At 44.6% G+C, this 20,938-nt stretch overlaps 1 protein-coding gene across 1 annotated transcript in view; it reads left to right on the forward strand.

Annotated features, from left to right (window-relative positions):
• The first annotated feature begins 2,563 nt into the window (after positions 1-2,563).
• Positions 2,564-20,938, forward strand: part of IL15 (interleukin 15) — a 57,819-nt gene continuing 39,444 nt past the window's right edge. Inside the window, exon 1 of the mRNA XM_066573713.1 lies at positions 2,564-2,755. The gene's annotated coding sequence lies outside the window, so the exon portion shown is untranslated. The remainder of the gene's footprint in view (positions 2,756-20,938) is intronic.

Consider the following 20,938-nt stretch of genomic DNA (forward strand, 5'->3'; position numbering starts at 1 on the left):
CTTATAGGGACTAGTCGACCAATAGGACCTACCTCGACTATGACTTTTTAAAATAGAATGGCCTTAGATATGACTTTAGCTAAAAAGGGGAGTGTCTGTAAGATGATAGGGGAGACTTGTTGTACCTACATCCTAGACGACACGTGACCCGTGGGTAAAGACGCAGTTGCCATTAAGAAGCTGACCGCGCTAACTAAAAAGAGCTAACTTTTGGGACCAGTACTCGCCATGGATGAGCGGGTGGTAAAGGATCCTGGCACAGACGGGCGTTGCTGTTGTATGTGAACTGATGGTTACCTTTTCTGTTCTAGTCTGCTGTGTTATCCTCTGTGTCAGAGAGACCTGTGAAACTGATGCTGGAAAAGCCGCTCCCACCATGAGCTTGCTGGATGCATCCCCAGAAGGAGTGGACAAGTCCTACACCCCCTTGAAGACCCTAAAACGAACCTTCAGCGCGCTCCAGTTATAGGCTCACGCGCAGAGAACTGTGAAAATTAGATAGAGAGTTAAAGGATAGACATTTTAAGGGGGGATTGTAGTAGACATGATAATTAATTAGTATAAAATGTCTATTGATTTGTATAAACCAAATGTATTATGCTGTTGTAATGACTTCAGCCTAATGTGGAACTCTGCTGCATAAGGAAAGAGTTAAATCATAGTGTATATATATATATATATATATATATATATATATATTGCTTGTGCCCATCTTGGATGAATCCCCAGCCCTGCCTCCACACAGAAAGTTACTAAATAACACAGAGACCTCTCCACCCCTCCCATCCTGAAGCTAGATAAACAATGGGTTGCCACATACACAGAAACTGCTTAAGGTTGCCTGCATAGAGGACAAAGTCCGTGCCACATCAACACTTGGAGGAGGGTGGACAGAGAGGTGGGAGATTCTATATGATCCGACAAATGAGAATCCTATATGTTACTGATGTAACCTGTTGCACGCCCATTGTGTGTCTTTACAATAAAAGGCCCTGTCTGGCTGTTTCTGGGCAGAGAGCCATTTTGGATATGAGGCTGATCGCTTATGTCTAATTTGCTCGACGATGTGTGCACACGATACAATTTGGAAGCTACAGAAATACCCCGAAGCCTGCTGGAGAAACCATAATCCAGCACACCTGTATATAGTGATATGGACCGTGCTGGTATAACCTGGGGTCTATCTATATATAATTACGTATATGTACAGCTGGTATAAGTTATACATCTCCTGTACATAGTGACATGTACCATGCTGATATACCCCAGGCATATACTGTATATAATTACATATGTACAGCTGGTATAAGCTATACATCCTGTATATAGTGATATCAACCATGCTGGTATAACCTGGCTGGTATAGGACCTACCCTGAAAATAAACCCGATCCTGATTTTTGGGAAGGTTCGGGGAGGGCTTGAAATATAAGCCATATCCCAAAAATAAGCCTTAGCTGCACAACAATTAAAAAAAAGCAATAATTACCTAGCAGGTGCGGTCTGGGTCCCTCCCATCGGTCTCCGAAGCTCTTGCTTCAATCCTCAGCAGCCAACAGAACATTGCTTGGTGGTAATGGATTTCGTAAACCTCCAGGAAGCGATGGCTCTGATTGAACCTAGCCTTCGCCCGCATGCACATGTACAGGTCGGATTCCACATGCGGGATGCCCACAGCTGATTCCGACCCTGTGCCAAGCCAGCGTCCGTGCGTACCTGTACTTAATCTGTATGCGGATGTTCCGGATGGCTCGCCAACAAACATGCTCAGTACCGATTTTTTTTTAATTCCCTGCTCTTTAGGCCCGCGGGTCAGAAGGCTTCCATGCGGAATCTGCGCAAAAATAGAACATACAAATTGCAATTTTGTCCGCTCGTGTGAGCAAACATGCAAATGCTCTATTCTTGCGGAATGCTGTGGACCGTCCGCTAGGGGGATGATGGCAGATTCTGCAATCCAAATCCAGCTGTGAGCAGCCGCCTAAGGGGCTACAAACACATTCTCACGTAGTCTAGGAAATGAGTCATGTTTGGAAAGCTCATGCCAAGGGGCTAGATCACGTATGTAAATTCATTTTGCAGCTCCATGCAGGTTTAGGTATGGGTACCGGTACAGGTGGTGGAGATAGGGGGGTCCAAGCTGAACTTTTGCACTCGGGCCCCTGAGCCTTCAGTTATGTCCCTGATGCACCCCATTATCCTACTTGCTTTGGCAGCAGCTGCCTGACACTAGTTGCTCCAGCTTACAGTTAACTAAAATTCTTAATTCCTTTCCCATGTGGTTTCCCATGTAGCGTGTAATGCTAACATGTATTTCCTCTGTCCATGCGCATAACTTTACATTTACGTGTTAAATCTCATTTGTCACTTTTCTGCCCCAAATTATCCAGCTCCTCTTCCAACCACAATCTGTCCTCTTGTTGCCACAACCCTAAAGCAGACAGAGCAGAAATATAGGGAAAAACCTACAGAAACCTCCTTCTCCGACACCCTGATGGACGGCATGCGGGGAGTCCTGGGAGCTGGTGCCAACAGGAAAGACTGGTGCCAGCAGTCCTGTGACGGGCGGTGTGTACATATGGGCACGGCACCCCGCCGTGTGAGGGCGGGAGGACTCCGCACACGCTTCATGGCTCCACACATGCAGGACGCGGCTACCTGCTGACAATGACAGATAGGACCGGCCGGGACTCCATATGTGCAGCTGCTGACAGCAAGCAGAGATCCTGTCCTCCCAGCTGCCGAGACATGTAACCGTAAGTTACCTCACGGAGTGCCGCGGGGCTGAGCGGGAACTACCGGCGGCATGAGAAGCCCGGCAGTCAGTGACGGCGGCCGGGGGCTCCCACTGCCTGTCCGTCTCCTCTGTCCGCCTGCTATTTACTATTGCCTTATATGCATACATATATATATATATATAATGTGTGTGAAAATATATGTATATTTGGGGTATAAAGCACCACTTCTGCCATTTTTATCTTTAAAAAAATGAAATTTTTAGTGCACAATTATTATTTTTTGCACCTTTAATTTCACGCCCCCGGTGGCGGGTGTTGTTGTCTCACCCCCTCACCCCTCCCGTGGGCTTCAGCTGTGTTCACAACTTCACTGTTCTGCTCTATTACACACCCCCGGCGCGGCCCGACAGCTCCTTTTTATCACCGAACCAAACGGCGCTGAACGGACGCCATTTCCCGTACCAGGGGGTCGGTTCCGTTTCTGCCATGCCTACCGACTTTGCATGCTGGATCTGCACTGGAGGCTCCAAGCAGCGCCAAAGATATCGCACTTTCCACCACGTGAAAACAGCCGCGCATCACTTCGGGGAATCCCTTGAGCCTAAGGCCCCCTGTCCATGGGCGATATTTCACTGCGTTACCCGCAGCGATAATCTGCACACAGGTAACACAATGAAGGCTTCCCATAAGATAACTATGGAAAGCGCAGCCCGATGTACATGAGCGGGAAATTGCAGCGATTTTTACCTTCGCATATAAAAATCGCGGCATGCCATGATTTTCTGCGATGACCCGATCATATTGATAGGTCCATTGCAGAAAGTCGCTCAGAAAATCAAGGTGACCTAATGCTCCCGCGTCGGAAATCTGCGGTGGTATATCGCACCGCCCGTGGACAGCCGGCCTAAGGCTGGGTTCACACACAACGTATTCCCGGCGGAAATCTCGCGGTTTGGCTGCAGCGAAAAAACGTGAGATTTCAGCTGGTAAAGTGCTGCTTTAAAACCCACCGCACTTTTTTTGAAGCGGCTTTGCCGCACGCTTTTCCGTTGCGGCCGGCGCTCTCATAGGGAAGTGCACGGACGCAACTGGGAAAAAAAATGGACATGCTGTGGCCGGCAAATCCGCGCTACAGCACCAGCTTTGCCGCAATGGATTCGCCATCCCGTGTGGATGAGGTTTCTCAGAAATGGCTGGCTCACATGGCTGGCTAAACCATGGATTAGCGGCAGCAGGCGGATTTGCGCGGCAAAATTCCGGACTGCAGCAAATCCGCCCTGTGTGACCCCAGCCTGGCAGCCCTCACACATGCAGGTGCAGTGTTTGTTTATGTTCTCTAGGGCAGAAATCTGCTACATTTCTTCACAGTTTCTGCAACATAAGTAGCCATTCTGCTGATTTGTAACCCGCAGTGTTTTTTAAATGTCTTATGTATCCATATCACAAATATTGCGCTCCGTGCGAGGGACACGTGTGACATCTCATCCACTTGGCTTGTACTATAAATGCTGCGCGGCGATTCCGGGAGTGGAAATCCCACTTGTGTGAAGCCAGCCTGATTGTTATTCTTTCGGTGTATATAAATCTGTTCTGGTCACATGATAGTGGACAACACTACATTAGAGGAGCCTATTTCTTCAGTTTCTGTCTTGGGTTTGAATTTACCAAAAATGGCATTCAGATGAAAGCTTGGATGGAAGCATTGACTGTAACGTATCACGCGGAGAACTCTTGGGCCTCCATTGGACCTGTTGTCCTTCTAGGAGGACAGAAGACAGTATGTAAGAGAGCCAGGACAGATTCCGCATGTGTATCAGAGCCTTGCAGTGTAATCTGTCACTTGGTGCTCACATGATCTCACCTGGGCTCGGCTCCTCGCAGGTACAAGTGTCAGATCTGTGTCTGGACTATCTGTGTGTCCATCTGGACAGATTGTATCCACTGGAAGCCATTAATTAAGGCTCCTATAGAATGTCAGCAAGCAGATGCTTTGAAAGCCTTAAGGGACTGATATAGAAAGTAAATTGTAAGATTACATAATAGACCTTTGTAGCCTTTCGTTGGCACCCAGTATGCCCAGGCTGCTTCCTGTAGATGACTTTAGACAAACATGTTAGTACACCCTGTGCTGTCTCCACATTACTGCATGTACGAATAGCAATGCAAGTAAATAGAGAAAAACCAGCGCAAACTGGTACAATATCGGGCATGCTGTAGCTTTTTTTTTTTTTTTTTAATGCCCAGGTAGGAGCAATATCGCTGTGGGCACTCTGCAACAGATTACCCACAGCAATTCCACTGGAAATCCATGGTGGCCAAATCCACACCTCAGTGTTGTGCATTTAGCAGTGTTTTACACTGTGGAGCAGCTTAACCTGTGCATTGCAGCATAAATGGACATTTTCAGAAATGCTGCAGATTCATTGCAGAAAATTTCTGCACCATGTGAAGATTTTTGAAAATCCCCTGCACATGGTTTGTACTGTAAGCGCTGCGGAATTTCTGCATTGACTCTACCAGTGGAAATTCCGCAGCGCTTAATGCCAGTGTGAAGGGGGTCCAAGTATGCTGCCTTGTACTTAGGGATGTAACGAATTTTGGTGATTTTCACATCCACCTTTCAAAATCCACAGCATTATTATTTTTCCGCCCACATGGCCATTGTGTGGCGGGCTGTTGTTTTTATTGGTACCGTTTTGGGGTACATATAATATACTGTATAAGGCTTCATTCACATGAGCGTATATCGGACGCGCTTTCACGCCCGGCCGATATATGCTTCCTAGCTTAAGCATTGGTTTACAATGCATCAGTTCAGATGGGCTTATTCCTGCTGCATAAAAGCGCATACGGAGCACATTTCAGCCGGGGCGCTTTTGCACCACCCGGGAAAGATAGTTCCTGAATAGAGATGAGCGAACCTACTCGGCCACGCCCTTTTTTCGCCCAAGCACCGCGATTTTTGAGTACTTCTGTACTCGGGTAAAAAGATTCGGGGGGCGCCGGGGGTGAGTGGGGGGGTTGCAGCGGGGAGTGGGGGGGGGAGAGGGAGAGAGAGAGGGCTCCCCCCTGTTCCCCGCTGCTATCGCCCGCTCCGCCACTCCTCCCCCTGGCGCCCCCCGAATCTTTTCACCCGAGTACGGAAGTACTCGAAAATCGCGGTGCTCGATCGAGTAATTACTCGAAACGAGTATATTCGCTCATCTCTATTCCTGAACTATCGGAGCCTATGGTAGCTGCCGGAGAAGGGAGGTGGGAGGGAGTTTTGCAGCATGTCTGCTAAACTCCCACCCCCCTTCCCTCCTCCTCTCCGCCTCTTGTCAGCTGTTTGCAATGGGAGCAGGTGGGACCGGACAGGAGTTAGTGCTAAGCACACCAGCTCCCACCCGTCCTGATCCCTCCCATTGCAAACAGCCGTCGAGGGGGCGGAAAGGGGGAGGCAGTTTAGCAGAGCTAAACTGTCTTCCCCCACCCGACGGCATTGTGGGCTCAGCGTATGTCTGAACGGGTGAACAAACGGCAGATTTGGGTGCCCGTTCATGCGATTTTCGGTCGCGTTGTGGCCGTGACACGGCCGACCGAGAAATGTTACACCTGTGTGAAAGAGCCCTAATTTTTATTTTTTTGTGGGGAACAGAGTGAAAAAGGACAAATAATTCTGCCATTGTTTTTTTCCTACAGCATTCACTGTGTGGTGTAAATGGCATGATGACTTTTCTGTGGATCGGTACGGTTATGATGACACCAAAACTATATATATTTTTTTAGGTTTTCCCATTTTTACAATAAACCTTTTCTTTGGAAAATAGTTGGGTTTTTTTGCATTGCTGTTTTCAAAAATTCCAGGACTTTTTTTATTTTCCATGGATGGAACTGGGTAAGGGTTTGTGTTTTGCACAATAAGCTGTGGCTTTTATTGTCACCATTTTGAGGACTTCTTAAATCACATTTTATCGCTTTTTTCTTTTGGAAGGCAATGTGAACAAAAAAAAAAAAATGATTTTTTTTTGTAATAGTGTGTTCAATTTATAGTATTGGTTACAGATGTGCCGATATCAAACGTGGGCTTTTTTAAATTCATTTTTTTTAAATAAAAAAAGAAGAGCTCAAAAAGCTTTTTTACATTTTTTTTCTTTAATTTTTTTTTATGAACCTGTGATATTATGATTACTTCCTTAAGGCCTCATGCCGTGACGGACTCCGCCAGCGGAATATCGCGGCGGAGTTAGCCATGGTGTCCCCCCAAAACTCCCATATTCGCTGCTCCGGATCCGCAGTACAGCGCATAAATTCGCCGGCAGTGGGCGGGGACGCATATTCACGTGATACTTCCGCTGTAGCACAGCGGAAGTATAACATGACGGCCGGCTTCCATTGACTGCAATGGAAGCCGGCCGCGCATATTCCCGCGGCAAATAGAGCATGCTGCGTTTTCTTTCATGCTGCGGAATTCCGCGGTGGATTCCACAACGTGAACATTGAGCTAATAAGTTCAATAGAACCTAATAGCTGTGGGACAACGCCATGGACTTCCGCCGCGTTAAATGCGGCAGAAATATGGCCGTGGGCATTAGCCCTAGTACACTGCAGTTATCGCTATTCATTTACATTGAAAGCCATGACAGACTTGGAGGCCATTGACTGGCGTTCGGTTGCCTTGGCAACCCATTGGCTCTCTGCGATTGCATGGCAGAGCCCGCACCATTCATATGCGGTAAACGTATGTCATTTTACCGGAACTGCTTCTCTCCCATGACGTACATTTACAGTATGTGGGGCTGGAAAGGGTTATGAAAGCAAATAGAATTATTATTTTCAATACAAGATGTCTATAGGATTTTGACAAATTTCATTCCCGCTCGTGTAACATATGGCAGCTCTGGGCGATCATCTTATGCATATGGTGGCCTCCTGATAGCAGATAAGCATTGGACAGTTATATTTCAATTGCTTCACTCATTTGCTCTTGGAGCAGCCTTTCTCCTATCTGCATTGAAGGCACATTCATGCTTGGCTGAGCCATGTGTGCATGTGTAAGGGGGTGTCGGGCGAGATGAGTATTGTAGCATATGGTGTATAGGTAGCATATAGTTTATCTTAAAGGAAACCTGTCAACAACATCCTACTGTCCTAACCACGGGCGGCGTGAAACACCGACAGGCTCCTTTATCATGACGAGAGTCACAGTATGTCAGAGTAGACATAGTTTTAAAAAGAGACTGCTTGGGGGTCTTCAGTTTTGCCTTGTTCAACTCAGTTTAGTGGGTAGTATAGGGAGAAACCTGTCATTCCAAGCACACTGACTCTCCGTTCTATCACTGTCAGCACTGGAAGTCAGTGGTCGGTCCGTGAGTCGTACCCTTCGCTGCACTCAGTGCATGCACACATACTGCCCTCTATGGGTGTGGTCGCACTGACTGCAGAGATTAGTCCAGGGCTGACGCAAGGAAATGGGGAGCCTAGTAAGTATAAAAAGCACACCTTTGGACTCCTTGGCCCATGTCCTATAAACCCATAATCTTAGTTTATGGTGCTTATAGGTTCCCAATAACATATGGACTATCCTTACGTTATATCGCACATCAGGGCACGTGTTGTAATCAAGCAGCGCTCACCCATCATAGACTACAACTCTAGAATCTTCGACTCTTCATCCTGGTCTATTCTTCTACATGTGACACTAGTGTTAAATATAATTCTTGGTTAACCATTTCCACTTTGCCTCTCCTCCATGAATCCCATGTTCCGCATCTCTATTGTAGAGCCATGCCAACTCTTCATAGCTGGGTTGTGAGACGGTTTACGACTAGATTAGTTTTATAGTTGTAACCTTGGAGTAATTCTGGATAGATGGGCCAGTCCTGGAGGAATTTACTACAGTTTGAAATCTCATTTTGCAGATGGCTTTCACAATGGGTTTGATTGAGTCCCCGATATTAGAAGATTCTTCCTTTGATCAGGAGTTCAGGACATATTGTTGTAGTGGGAATGTTGTGCTGACAACCGTACTGAAATGTTACAATCAATGTTATTGCTGGATTGAACTCAGTGGGCTGGAGGCAGGTGTGACTATAGCCATACAGCTGAATCTAATGTTGATCTGTCTCAGTGGTTTTATAATAAATCATGTCACCTACCTGGACCGATACATTGTATCACGCTTAAAAGCGTAAAAGGTATGTTCACACGGCGGGTTTTGGCGTGGATTCTGCAGCAAATCCATATGCCATGGGTATCTGGATTTTTTTCCACCACATATTTGAAATCCGAGTTAAGGAAAAACCATGAAATAACACGTCACTTCTTAAGGGCTCCTGCACACTTGCGTTTTTCTTGTGGGTTTTTTTCACGCGATTGTCAGTGGGACTTTCTAATGTTAAAAATGCATTGCAAGTTGGTACTGTGCTATTTTTGCGTGATGCATTTTTAACATTAGAGAATCCCATTGAGAATTGCATAAAAAAACGCAGCGATATCGCGTGAAGAAAATGCGCAAGAAAAACATAAGTAGGTATTTACCCTAACGCACCAGAAATTTTTCATGCGGATTGTACCCATTTGCGGAGTTATGCGGCTTAGCGGCAGTTTTAGAGGTGGAATCTGGGCAGGAAATTCTGTGTTGAATTCCATTGTGTGGCATAACCTAGCGTGAGACTCCGGGGCTCCACGGCACAATTTGTAATGTTTTCATATGTGGCAAGGAAAGCTCTGGCCCCACTCAGGCATCAGGCACTGGATGTGACTGCTGCCATTGCATTGTGTCAAGCCAGTCTGCTAATCGTGCAGGACTAGGGCAGAACAGGATTTCATCTTCTGAAGGCCACCCCAGCAAAAACACATTTGCCATCACCTGATTGCCTGTCAAACTCTGGATGTCTCCTATGTATCTCTTACCCTGCTTCCTTCCTGCTTTCTTTTTCTCTGCGCTGTGCTAGCAATCCCATGATGCATCAGCACATCATTACCGGCTAGAGCCAGTACCATCTCTGCCTGCTGAGAGATAAGTCGATCAGAAGAAGAAAAGTTTTCGCACTCCAGGGGTACAGTATAAGACAATCAATTTATATAGAAGAGTGTCAAAAGAATGCGACTGTCACTTATGTTTCGGGTGGGGGCGTTGGGGGTTCAAAAGTTATCACAGGTGTTGAAGACAGAGTCCACGCATACAACCTCTGGACCTTGAACATCATTTTATTTGATACATGAAAGGAAAAAGTAGGTGCAATGTGTTTCGAAGGTAATGTCCTTCTTTATCATGCATAATCTCAGCAATGAAAGCATTCAATTTATATTGTACAATGAATTCAGTGAAGTGATAAAAGGGGAGTGCTCTAATTTGCCTGCCAAAAAAAAGGGATGTTTTCCCACCATTAACGAGTGCTTTCCTGTACTTTACATCCCTAGAGTGTGTATTTTTGGCGCTCCAGGGAGCACCTTCATAGCTGGAGTGCATGTTTTTTAGCGCTCCAGTGGGTGGAAGTGTGGGTTGACGGGTGGAATATCCTTCCGCTCCAGCAACTGGAAGTAATTGGACTTTCTGTTTAATTCAACAGACTAAGATCTATGCTTATGGATATTGGAGTTAAGGCCCGTTTAAACACACAGATATCTTTCAAAAGATTGAAAGATCAGCGATCATTTTGCATAAAGTACTAATAGGAGCTGTTAGTACTTTATTAGCTTCATTCTGTTGGTGCGGCTGAGAACTGAGAACAGCTGTAACAATGTTTTCAGCTGTAATCAGCTCTCCGTAGGCAGAGCACAGCGTGCGATCCTGCTTATCGGCTGTTCTGCCGAACAACGGTTTTCAAGTAGAACTGAAAACTGTAGTTTGGCCGAACAGTGAACGCGGCAACCCACACTTCTGCCTGCTGGAGCACAAAAAGAGTGTGCTCCAGCTATGTAAACGCTCGCTGAAGCGCAAAAAACGTGTGCTCTAGGGACATAAATGTCGGCAAAACACTCATTAATTGGCGAGACAACCCTCTTTTTTTTTTTTTAATTCAAGCACACCCCCTTTAATCACTTCACTGAACTAATTGTACAATATAAATGGAATGCTTTCAATGCAGGGATTATGCATGATAAAGAAGGACATTACCTTCAAAACGTGTTGCATCTGCTTTTTCCTTTTATGTATCTAATAAAATGAAGTTCAAGGTCCAGAAGTTGTAAGCGTGGACTCTGTGTACAACACTCCCCCTTTAATCACTTCACTCAACTAATTGTACAATATAAATAGAATGCTCGCAGCAAACCCGGATGGTAGGTGTGACCTCTGCCCCTGAAGGTCCCTGAGTGGCTGCTCACCACAGCCTTCTTTGACTTAACATCTTCCTTATTTTTAATACTTTATTATCCTTGGAGCGCTGCACTCGCTTTAGTTCATCTCCGCCTGCTGGGAGGACAGCGCCATTAGTTCTATACTCACCTGAATAAACTAAAGACCATAATGATACATAGAAAGCATAAGAGATGTGGCAGCATAAACTGTGAAAATCAGATCGCAAAACCTGTATTCCTCCATGTTTTTAAGAATGAGCTACATTTCGACCTCTCTTGGCTTTATCAATCTTAAAATGACATGTATGAGATGACATTAAATAATAACAGACACCTAATTATACACCAGTCACCACACAGTATCCACCCGCATCCAGAAAAACAAAAAAACATACCAGATGCCAAAAGCAATACAAGCTTCTCAGATTGAGGATTAGTCAAAAGGGTCCACGTCCCAAGCTGCTGACAGGCTAGCATGCACCAACATCATACAGCGTCCTCTATCTCTAAGTGCGCATGCGCGAGATGATGTTACCCCCGCGATAACAGAGAGGCACTCAGTTAACTATTCTCGTACTATTGTGTATGCCTGGGCCTTCATTGTTTATGTGACTACGCAGATGGCATGCATGCAACAATCATTGCACAAGCTTGTATAATTCACGTAATATCACGCAACGGCTCAATAACATTCAAGTGTTGTTGCACATGCATTAACCTTAATTTTTCACATAATTTAAAGATATGTATGTAGCCTGAATAACTTAAAGACCATAATTATACAGTAATGAGGATGAGCTATCATCTCCTTCATTATAACTGTGTGACAGGAGCCTCTAATCCTCATAAGTAACTGTAATAGGAGTTTCTGTCTTCCATGGGAAGAGCCTATGTGGTACAATCTATGCAATTTTTTCATACAGGATGTAATGGTGACTAAAGAAGAGACTTCTTCAAAAAATATAAAGCCAAGTAGTTCTCAGGTGGTCAAAATGAGATCACATGAGAGAAGAATTGAAGAATTTTCACTATTGACAGCTGGATGCCTGCTTTAATGGCTGGATGTGGAGCAACTTAAGATACCAGCTGTTTAACCCGTTACATGCCGTGATCAATAGTGATCACACCATGTAAACACTGACAGGGGAAGTGGGCTTCCCCGGAACCCCACAGTGCATTTGCAGTTTGCCCATAGGTTGCTATAGCAGGCCTCTAGTCTGTCATGCAAGCTAGCCTATTAGATCCTGCCATCGGAAAGTTGTCATGTGTACTACATTGCACTACATAAGTTGTGCAGTGCAATATACTCACAATCAAACGAACGGATCTTGAAATCCCCTTGAGTCCTCAAAATATGTCATAAAAAAATTATATGAAGTTTAAAGTAAGAAATATAAAATAAAAAATTTTTTACATACAAAACAATTAAATTAAAAAAAAAAAACATTGTGAAGTGTAAAATTATGTTTATTTTCTGGCACGGTGAATTGCCAGAAAAAATTTACCAGAATTGCTATTTTTTATTCTTCTGCTTACCAAAAAACACAGTAAAAAACGATCAGAAAGTCCCATGTACTCCAAAATGGTACCAATGGAAACTACATCTCATCTTGTGTGTGTGTGGGAGGGGGAGTATATTTTAATAGCACCTGTCTGGGGTGCTGGGATGCATATGGTTCAAAAGTATTTTATTCAAACTGCATTATGTCAGTGTTTACAAAGGGACCTTAAAATTGCACTAAAAAGATATCCTTAAAGGGGTTGTCCCGCGGCAGCAAGTGGGTCTATACACTTCTGTATGGCCATAATAATGCACTTTGTAATGTACATTGTGCATTAATTATGAGCCATACAGAAGGTATAAAAAGTTTTTTACTTACCTGCTCCGTTGCTAGCGTCCTCGTTCCCATGGAGCCGACTAATTTTCGCCCTCCGATGGCCAAATTAGCCGCGCTTGCGCAGTCCGGGTCTTCTGCTCTCTTCAATGGAGCCGCTCGTGCAGAATGCCGGCTCCGTGTAGCTCCGCCCCGTCACGTGCCGATTCCAGCCAATCAGGAGGCTGGAATCGGCAATGGACCGCACAGAAGAGCTGCGGTCCACGGAGGAAGAGGATCCCGGCGGCCATCTTCACCGGTAAGTATAGAAGTCACCGGAGCGCGGGGATTAAGGTAAGCGCTGAGCGGTTTTTTTTTTAGGTCCCTGCATCGGGGTTGTCTCGCGCCGAACGGGGGGGGGGGGGGTTGAAAAAAAAAACCCGTTTCGGCGCGGGACAACCCCTTTAACACAAATCCGTCTGTCTAATTTGGAGTGGAAATCATCAATTTATGAAGTGTTTTTTATGAGACTCTCCTGTATATGTCTTCATCGAAATTCCTTGGACTAGAGACCCAAAAAATAGAAATGGGGAGAATAACACCAAATAGAAAAAGAGCAGATGGGGAAAAGAATAACCTAGAAGAGGGAAAGGTAACAAAGACACGGGAATAACTTTGCTGGGATATATATAATGTATTGCATAAGTTTTATTACATTTTTGGGGAAGCAGATGGGAAAAATGTCCAGAATCTCCCCCTTTGTTTTTGGGTATTGCTTTTACAGCATTCACTATTCAGTAAAAATAACATAACTTTCTTATCTGTATCAGCACGATCACTGTGATACCAAGTTTATATAGGTTTTTTTTGTTTTTTTTTTACTACTTTAACCCAATAAAAATCTGTTTTTGAAGAAAAATAATTGAATCTGCATCACTGCATTGTAAGACCCAGAACATTTTTATTTTTCCAGCAGCAGATCTCTGTGAAGGCGTTTTTTTCTTTTTTTTTTTTTTTTTTGTGGGCAGAGTTATAGTTTTTATTGGTACCATTTTGAGGTACAGATAACTTTTGGATTGCTTTTTATTACATTTTTTGGGGCAAGTGAACAAAAGGAAAATTGCACTTCTGGTATTACTTTTTAAAATTACTGTCACGGCATTCACCATGTGAGATAAATAACAAAATATTTTCATTACGAAGGTGGTGATTAGAGATGAGCGAGCATACTCGTCCGAGCTTGATGCTCGTTCGAGTATTAGGGTGCTCGAGATGCTCGTTACTCGAGACGAGCACCACGCGGTACTCGTCTCGATTAAACGAGCACTGACCATTGAATTCAATGGAGCCGGCAATACAGCTGGTTCCATTGAAAGCAATGCGCTGCCGGCGATCTCAGGATAAATTTTCGGGAAGGGCTTAAAAATATAAGCCCTTACCTGAAAATAAAGAAAATAAAAAAAATGTCAACATAAAGATCGTTCTCCTCTGCCATATCTGTAACAGCTGTGGCAGAGAAGAATGATGTTAGCCCATTGAATTCAATGGAGCCGGCAATACAGGCGGCTCTATTGAAAGCAATGGGCTGCCGGCGAGCGCGGGATGAATTTTCGGGAGGGGCTTAAAAATATAAGGTGAGGCTGTGACCAATCAGAGGCAGCTCATTCTAGCAGGCGGGGATTTTAAATCCCCGGCTGCTGAATACTACTCAGAGCAGTTCAGGAGAACTGCCGTCCAGACGCGGCTGAACTCCGGCTTCAGCGGAAAGGTGAGTATACATTTTTTTTTTTTTTTTACACATTTTAGGATGATTTTCAGGTGAGGGCTTATATTTTTAAGCCCTTCCCGAAAATTCATCCCGCGCTCGCCGGCAGCCCATTGCTTTCAATGGAGCCAGCTGTATTGCCAGCTCCATTGAATTCAATGGGCTAACATCGTTCTTCTCTGCCACAGCTGTTACAGCTGTGGCAGAGGAGAACGATCTTTTTGCTGACAGTGCGGAGGGGGGGGGGGCCACTCTTGCCGCTATTGTGGCTTAATAGTGGGACCTGGGAACTTGAGATGCAGCCCCTCGCCTGCCCTACCTGTTGCTGTGTCGTTCCCATCACTTTCGTGAATTTCCCAGATTTTCACAAATGAAAACCTTAGCGAGCATCGGCGATATACAAAAATGCTCGAGTCGCCCATTGACTTTAATGGGGTTCGTTACTCGAAACGAACCCTCGAGCATCGCGGGAAGTTCGACTCGAGTAACGAGCATTCGAGCATTTTGGTGCTCGCTCATCTCTAGTGGTGATACTTATTATGTTTTATTTATTTTTGTTGTTTAATCCATTTAAAACTGTCTTTTTATGTGGAAAAATATCTATTTTCATTTTAACTGGATTTTTTTTTCTTTGAATTACATTGAACTTTTTTCACCTTATTTTTTTCAGTCCCTCTAGGGAACTAATGTAGCGGACAGGGTCAGTTCTTTGGGTCAGGAAGACGGTGGGGTAAAGTCTAATAAGAACATGGATGGCTCTACCATCTTCTCCTTAAAGATCCAAGATGTAGTCTGCCCAGCCACACGCAGGACCCAGTACAAGTAACCGTGTTGAATATCTTTATTACCTGTTTGTCCTCGTGACGCCAGTGCCCCTTTTCAGTGAACGAAGTGAATAACACAGTCAAGGAAATAGTTTTAAACCTGAAGCACCCGATTTTCTTTTACTTGTACAGTCAGATTAGATTTTTCCAATACATGTCATTAAACAGTCTTAGGCATAACTGTTGCAAACACTTTTGTTCCTTATTCTTCCCTCAACAAGTTTGTATCCAGAAACCACTCTTCCCATTTTCAACCTCTGAACATCCGCAATCTCGGTTATCTGACAATTACTGGGAATGCTTCCATTACTTGATGATCACACACGACATGTTCTTCCATTTCTCTGTTACAGTCATGCTCAAACATCGGGGTACTCAGTTCTCATTTGTGCTTACTACTGTGGTACATGAACTGAGGGACCATGCACTCGCCACCGCCGACTCCAAGGAAACCGTATCTGCTCCTCACACATTCCTGATGAAAAACATCCCATAGCCACGGAAATAAGCCGGGGACTTGGCTCGGGTAGGCTTCAGATCTCCTGTCTCCTCCTCGCGATCACATCTCCACTCTCCGACTTGAGCAACCTTCACTGCTGCTCTCCTACTTCACACCTCCTTTCTCTCTCTCCGACTACCACCCTCTTCCAGCTCCTCCCCCAAAGTTCCTCACAAGGCACACATCACACACACTCAGCAGGATAGAGAGACAGAACACACCCTAAACATAGGCTGAAGTGACACAAGACACTGACATACGCATATGAAGACACAACCACAATACACCAGGAAAAAAAGACAAACATCACAGAGAAACACTCTGTCTCTGGGCCACTACACTGGAAGATGCCATCGTTCAATTGCTAGTATAGTACACTGCATTACCTTTGTAGTTCATTCTACTATGCCTATGACAACAGCCTAGAAGACTCTGTAGGAGACAGGACGTAATAGGCTGAGAGACATGGCAGATATGGAGGCCTTTGTCAGACTTCCAGATGCCATGGGAACCCATTGGTACTCTGTGATTGTACTGCGAGTCGCTGATGGGTGACAGAAAAAGCCCCATTCCCCTATTATCTGCTTACAAGCTGCAGTTGCTATTGATTCTGGCTGTAGGAGGCTAAATTACCAAGATCTGAGATTTCTCCCTGCCTGGCTGATAGCCAGGCTCTGCTCTATCAGTAGTCACTTAAACCACCGCCTTTAGAAGTTGTATGTGCAGGTTTAAAGCCCATTAGTGACCACCGTAAAAAGGTGTATTGGTGGTCACTTAGGGGTTAAAGTAGCCAGTGTATGTCCTCCGCTCAGTGACTTGTTTTCCAGCTGCTTATTTTGATTGTAATATGTAGTATGGCTCATAGAAAAAGAAGCCAAATATGTATCACCTGATACTGCAAGGCTGGCCCAATCACCACACCCCCTAGTGGCATGCAGAAAGCCAGAATGCAATATGAGGGAGCTAAATGTTCAGTGCAGACTAATGTGCAGCCACTCCCCTCAACCCAAGATTAGGGGAGGGATGGCTGCAAACATAGTCTGCACATGTGAACATTTAGCTCCCTCATAATGCAATCTGGCTTTCTGCATAATACTAGAGGATATGGTAATTGAGCCTGCCCTGCAGTATCAGGTGATGCATACTTGGCTTCTTTTTCTGTGAGTTATGTCTTTGTACATTTTTTTTCTCTCACTTCTGTAAATTAATATGTAGTATGAAACATGAAAGTTTGGTATTTGGATTCTGTTGTACCATTCCTTGTAGGAGTTGCATTTCTAACTGGGTTATGCAACTGTATGACATTTTACGATGCCGAGGTTTGGTGACAGGTTCCCCTTAAGGGCATTAGACTTCTGGAGATAGGACATTGATCCATGAATTTATGCTGATTGCCATATTTGAAGCCGGGAAGGAATTTTTCCCTAATATGAGGCAATTGGTGTCCACCTCATGGGAGTTTTTTTGCCGTCCTATCTTTCAACATGGTGGGATTATAGGTTGTACTTGATGGACTGGAGTCATTTTTAACCCTTGTCAAGTTCGTATCATGGTAACTGCAAGGATTTTAACCATATTAGAAACTTTGTCTAGACATTTCTGCATTTTTGATACAGTACTGGGTAGCCCCTTAAATTTACAGTGGGATATGAGTTTCTTTTATTCTTTAAATAAATGCAGCAACTTTGTTATGTGATTACTGAGATTTATTTAAGTACCAGAAATCATTCAGTGTGACCTACAGGGTTATTAGAAATCATCTTCCCTATGTGAAATCCTCATAACTCATGTTGAATGACACTCAGATACATAAATTTGATATAAAATTTATGTATCTGAGTGTCATTAAACATGTCAGGAGGATCGCAAAGCTTCTCCCATTGCTTTCAATGGCGCTGCTGCCACAGGTCCCATTAAACACAATAGGTGCTGAGATGCGAGAGCATACAGAAAGATAGAACATGCTGCGATGTGTTTCCCGCATAGCATCACGGTGCCATGCAGGAAAACATCGCTCATGTGTATGACCCCATTCGCCCAATTTTCTTGCCCGTGTGAAGCCAGCCTTACTCGTGGACGAACTGTGTGCCCACTGGGTGGATCCACAGCAAATCAAGGACACAAAATGTTTTACTGTCTTTGTTGGCAGCCATTTTTTCTCATATTACCCTAGGAACAACTACAGCTAAATACATTTTTTTAGGCCTTATTTTACAAAACTGTCTCACAGTAAGACCTTCTTGTTGTCCAAAGCAACCAATCACAATGCAGCTATTATTTTACCTAAGCAGCTTGAGAAATGAACACTGTGCTGTGATTGGTTGCTATAGACAACAAGGAGGTCTAACTGTAAGACAGTATTGCTAAATAAACATTTTTAAATTTGTTTCCATTGATATCAAATTTCTGTATCTGAGTGTCATTAAACGTGAGTTATGGGGGTGTTAAATCGGGAAGATCATTTATAATAAGGCCTGTATACACAATAGAAGGCAAAAAAAAATGCCAGCCCAGAATGTGATTGAGGACCCCGGTAGCCCTCCGAGACCCTAACATGCAGGCGGCCACAGAACAGTTTGTTAATAAGAAAAAAGGTGATCATATCAGCCGGAGCTCCAGTAGGATTGGGCTCTGTTGGTAAAGTCATCTGTACATGCCTGTGTGTAACACTAGTATGATGACACTGTACCATATTTCCCAGAAGAGTCCTATAATAACACAATATATTCATTATTAATGTGCTGTGGTTTTAATTAAAGACATTCAGCCAGCCCAGATTGAGGCCCATAAACGAATTGAAAGTACCATTCCTATATTTACCTAACCGCCGTGTCCTTGTTGTGCGCCCTCAAAACTGTTGCTCACTGCATAGAGCGACATACTTGAGCAGACACACATAGCGAAGAGAATCAACTCAGCCATATGGAGGCCAAAATGCTGCTCTTTTCGCATCCACCTGGTTAATATAACCTTATGCACATTTTTAGCATGTACTTTTAGAGCCTTCTTGGCATACTTCATAAAGGGTGATGTGAACCCAGCCTTTGCACTTAAACCCACTGGCGATACAATATCCTTGTGATGCAAGAATGAGTAAAAACGCATGATAATGAGACCAATGATTTTCAGTGGTTTCATTCACCTTTGCGATGTCTTCACCCAAGCCTTGCTGCGCTAAGAAAAATCTGCGCTATCGCCCATTGTTTTCAATGGAGACGGCAGCAGCTGCGCTAGCCCCATTGAAAACATAGGGAGTACATTGCGCTCCTCTGACACAGCTGTGACAATTATGGCAGGGGATTGCTTCATCCCCGCGGGGATGAAGGAATGCCCTGTCACAGCTGTGGCAGAGATCCGCAATGCTATCCCATTGCTTTCAATGGGGTCAGCGCTGCTGCAGCCCCATTGAAAGCAATGGAATCAAGGCCACCACCGCGGTGATGATTTTCACGGACGGGCTTGAAATATATAAGCCCTTCCCTGAAAATCAGCCCTAGCTGTAAAGAAAGAGTTAAAAAAAAATTAACTCACCTAGAAGAACCGTCCAGCTCTTCTCTCCGGCCCCGGCAGCCGTCTTCTGGAGGCCAAGGATTGAATTCAATGAATGGCTGAGCACTGCCTGTGATTGGATGAGCACTGTTACCAATCACAGGCAGCGCTCAGCTGTCATTCAATGACAGGTTTTTCTTAGCACTGCAAGGCTTGAGTGCACATAACGCAAATGAGTATGAAACCATTGAAAATAATTGGTTTCATAATCATGTGTTTTCACTCACTCTCATCGCAAGAAAACCTATCGCTAGTGGGTTGGAGCCCTAAGTGAGAATGTTGTATGCCTCTTTATGAAACTGAATCCAAGAAAAAGCAAAATATGGGCCCAGTCCATTATACACCTCTCTGCATGAGTCCTTAAAGGGGTATTCTCATCTCAGACTTTTATGGCATATCCACAGAAGGTGGAAACTGCACTCTACTCAAGTTAGGGCGCTCACCGTCCCTGACCACTTGGAATGTATCGCTAGAGCAGCTACGCTGTTCCAGTAGCTGCAGGAACTGTGTAGCTTGCTTTACTATGCTGTTTGTATATCTCCCATTGACTTCTAGGGAAGCTACGGGAACAGCATAGCTTATCTGAACTCTGCTATGTCCACCATCGCGGCCATGTTTGGTCAAGACGGTAACACTCTTTAAGGATAAGTCCAGATGTGGTACATACTTTCTGCTGTATCTTTACAGCTGGATAAAGTAGTGCTGACCTCAGAGCTTTTATATCACGCTAAAGAGTTGACTGACGGAAACCATGTGAAACGAAGATCTGAGAGGACATAGTCTCATCCAATGAAGCTTAAGCTTCTGTCCTAGTTTTTGTCCCAATGCAGTAAAAGATGGAATCCAGGACGGAACATGCAGTGGGTTTAGAAAAACGCTGTTTGAAAATAACCTTACACAGTGTATTTACAGTGATAACCAACAAAACTTTCAATGGGTATAGTTGTCCTGGATTACTTACTTGAATTGATTCTTATTCTAATTTCCTTCTCTTTTACTTTGGTTTTCTGATGTTCTCCTGTGTGCTATTTAGGAATACCTTGATGGCAGGGCCAATTTAAAACCGTATTAGGCAAAGTACAGGAGTATAATCTATCTATTGCACCTCTAGGAACCTCCAGTCTGTCCACACCCAACAGTTCGCCGAGACCATTCAGTCCTCCCTGTCCCCTATCTCTCTCCTCCCCTGCCCTAACCTGACAGCCGAACACTGCCACACCACCCTCAGCCGTGCCCAGGATGAAGCGATACAGCCCATGACCTGAGCCGTCAACCGCAGACCACGGCAACTTTGGCTCACGTCCCAAACGTGCTACATCCGGCAGTGCTCTAGTTGCACCTAGCGGCTGTGGAGAGAATCAAAGCTGCCCACAGACTTCCTCCACTTCAAATTCATACTTAAAACTTATAACCTAGCCCTTCACCATGCCAAACAAGTTTATTTCTCCTCGCTATCCCACAACCCCA

This window comes from Eleutherodactylus coqui, chromosome 7 (genome assembly GCF_035609145.1).
Source record: "Eleutherodactylus coqui strain aEleCoq1 chromosome 7, aEleCoq1.hap1, whole genome shotgun sequence".
Taxonomy (NCBI): domain Eukaryota; kingdom Metazoa; phylum Chordata; class Amphibia; order Anura; family Eleutherodactylidae; genus Eleutherodactylus; species Eleutherodactylus coqui.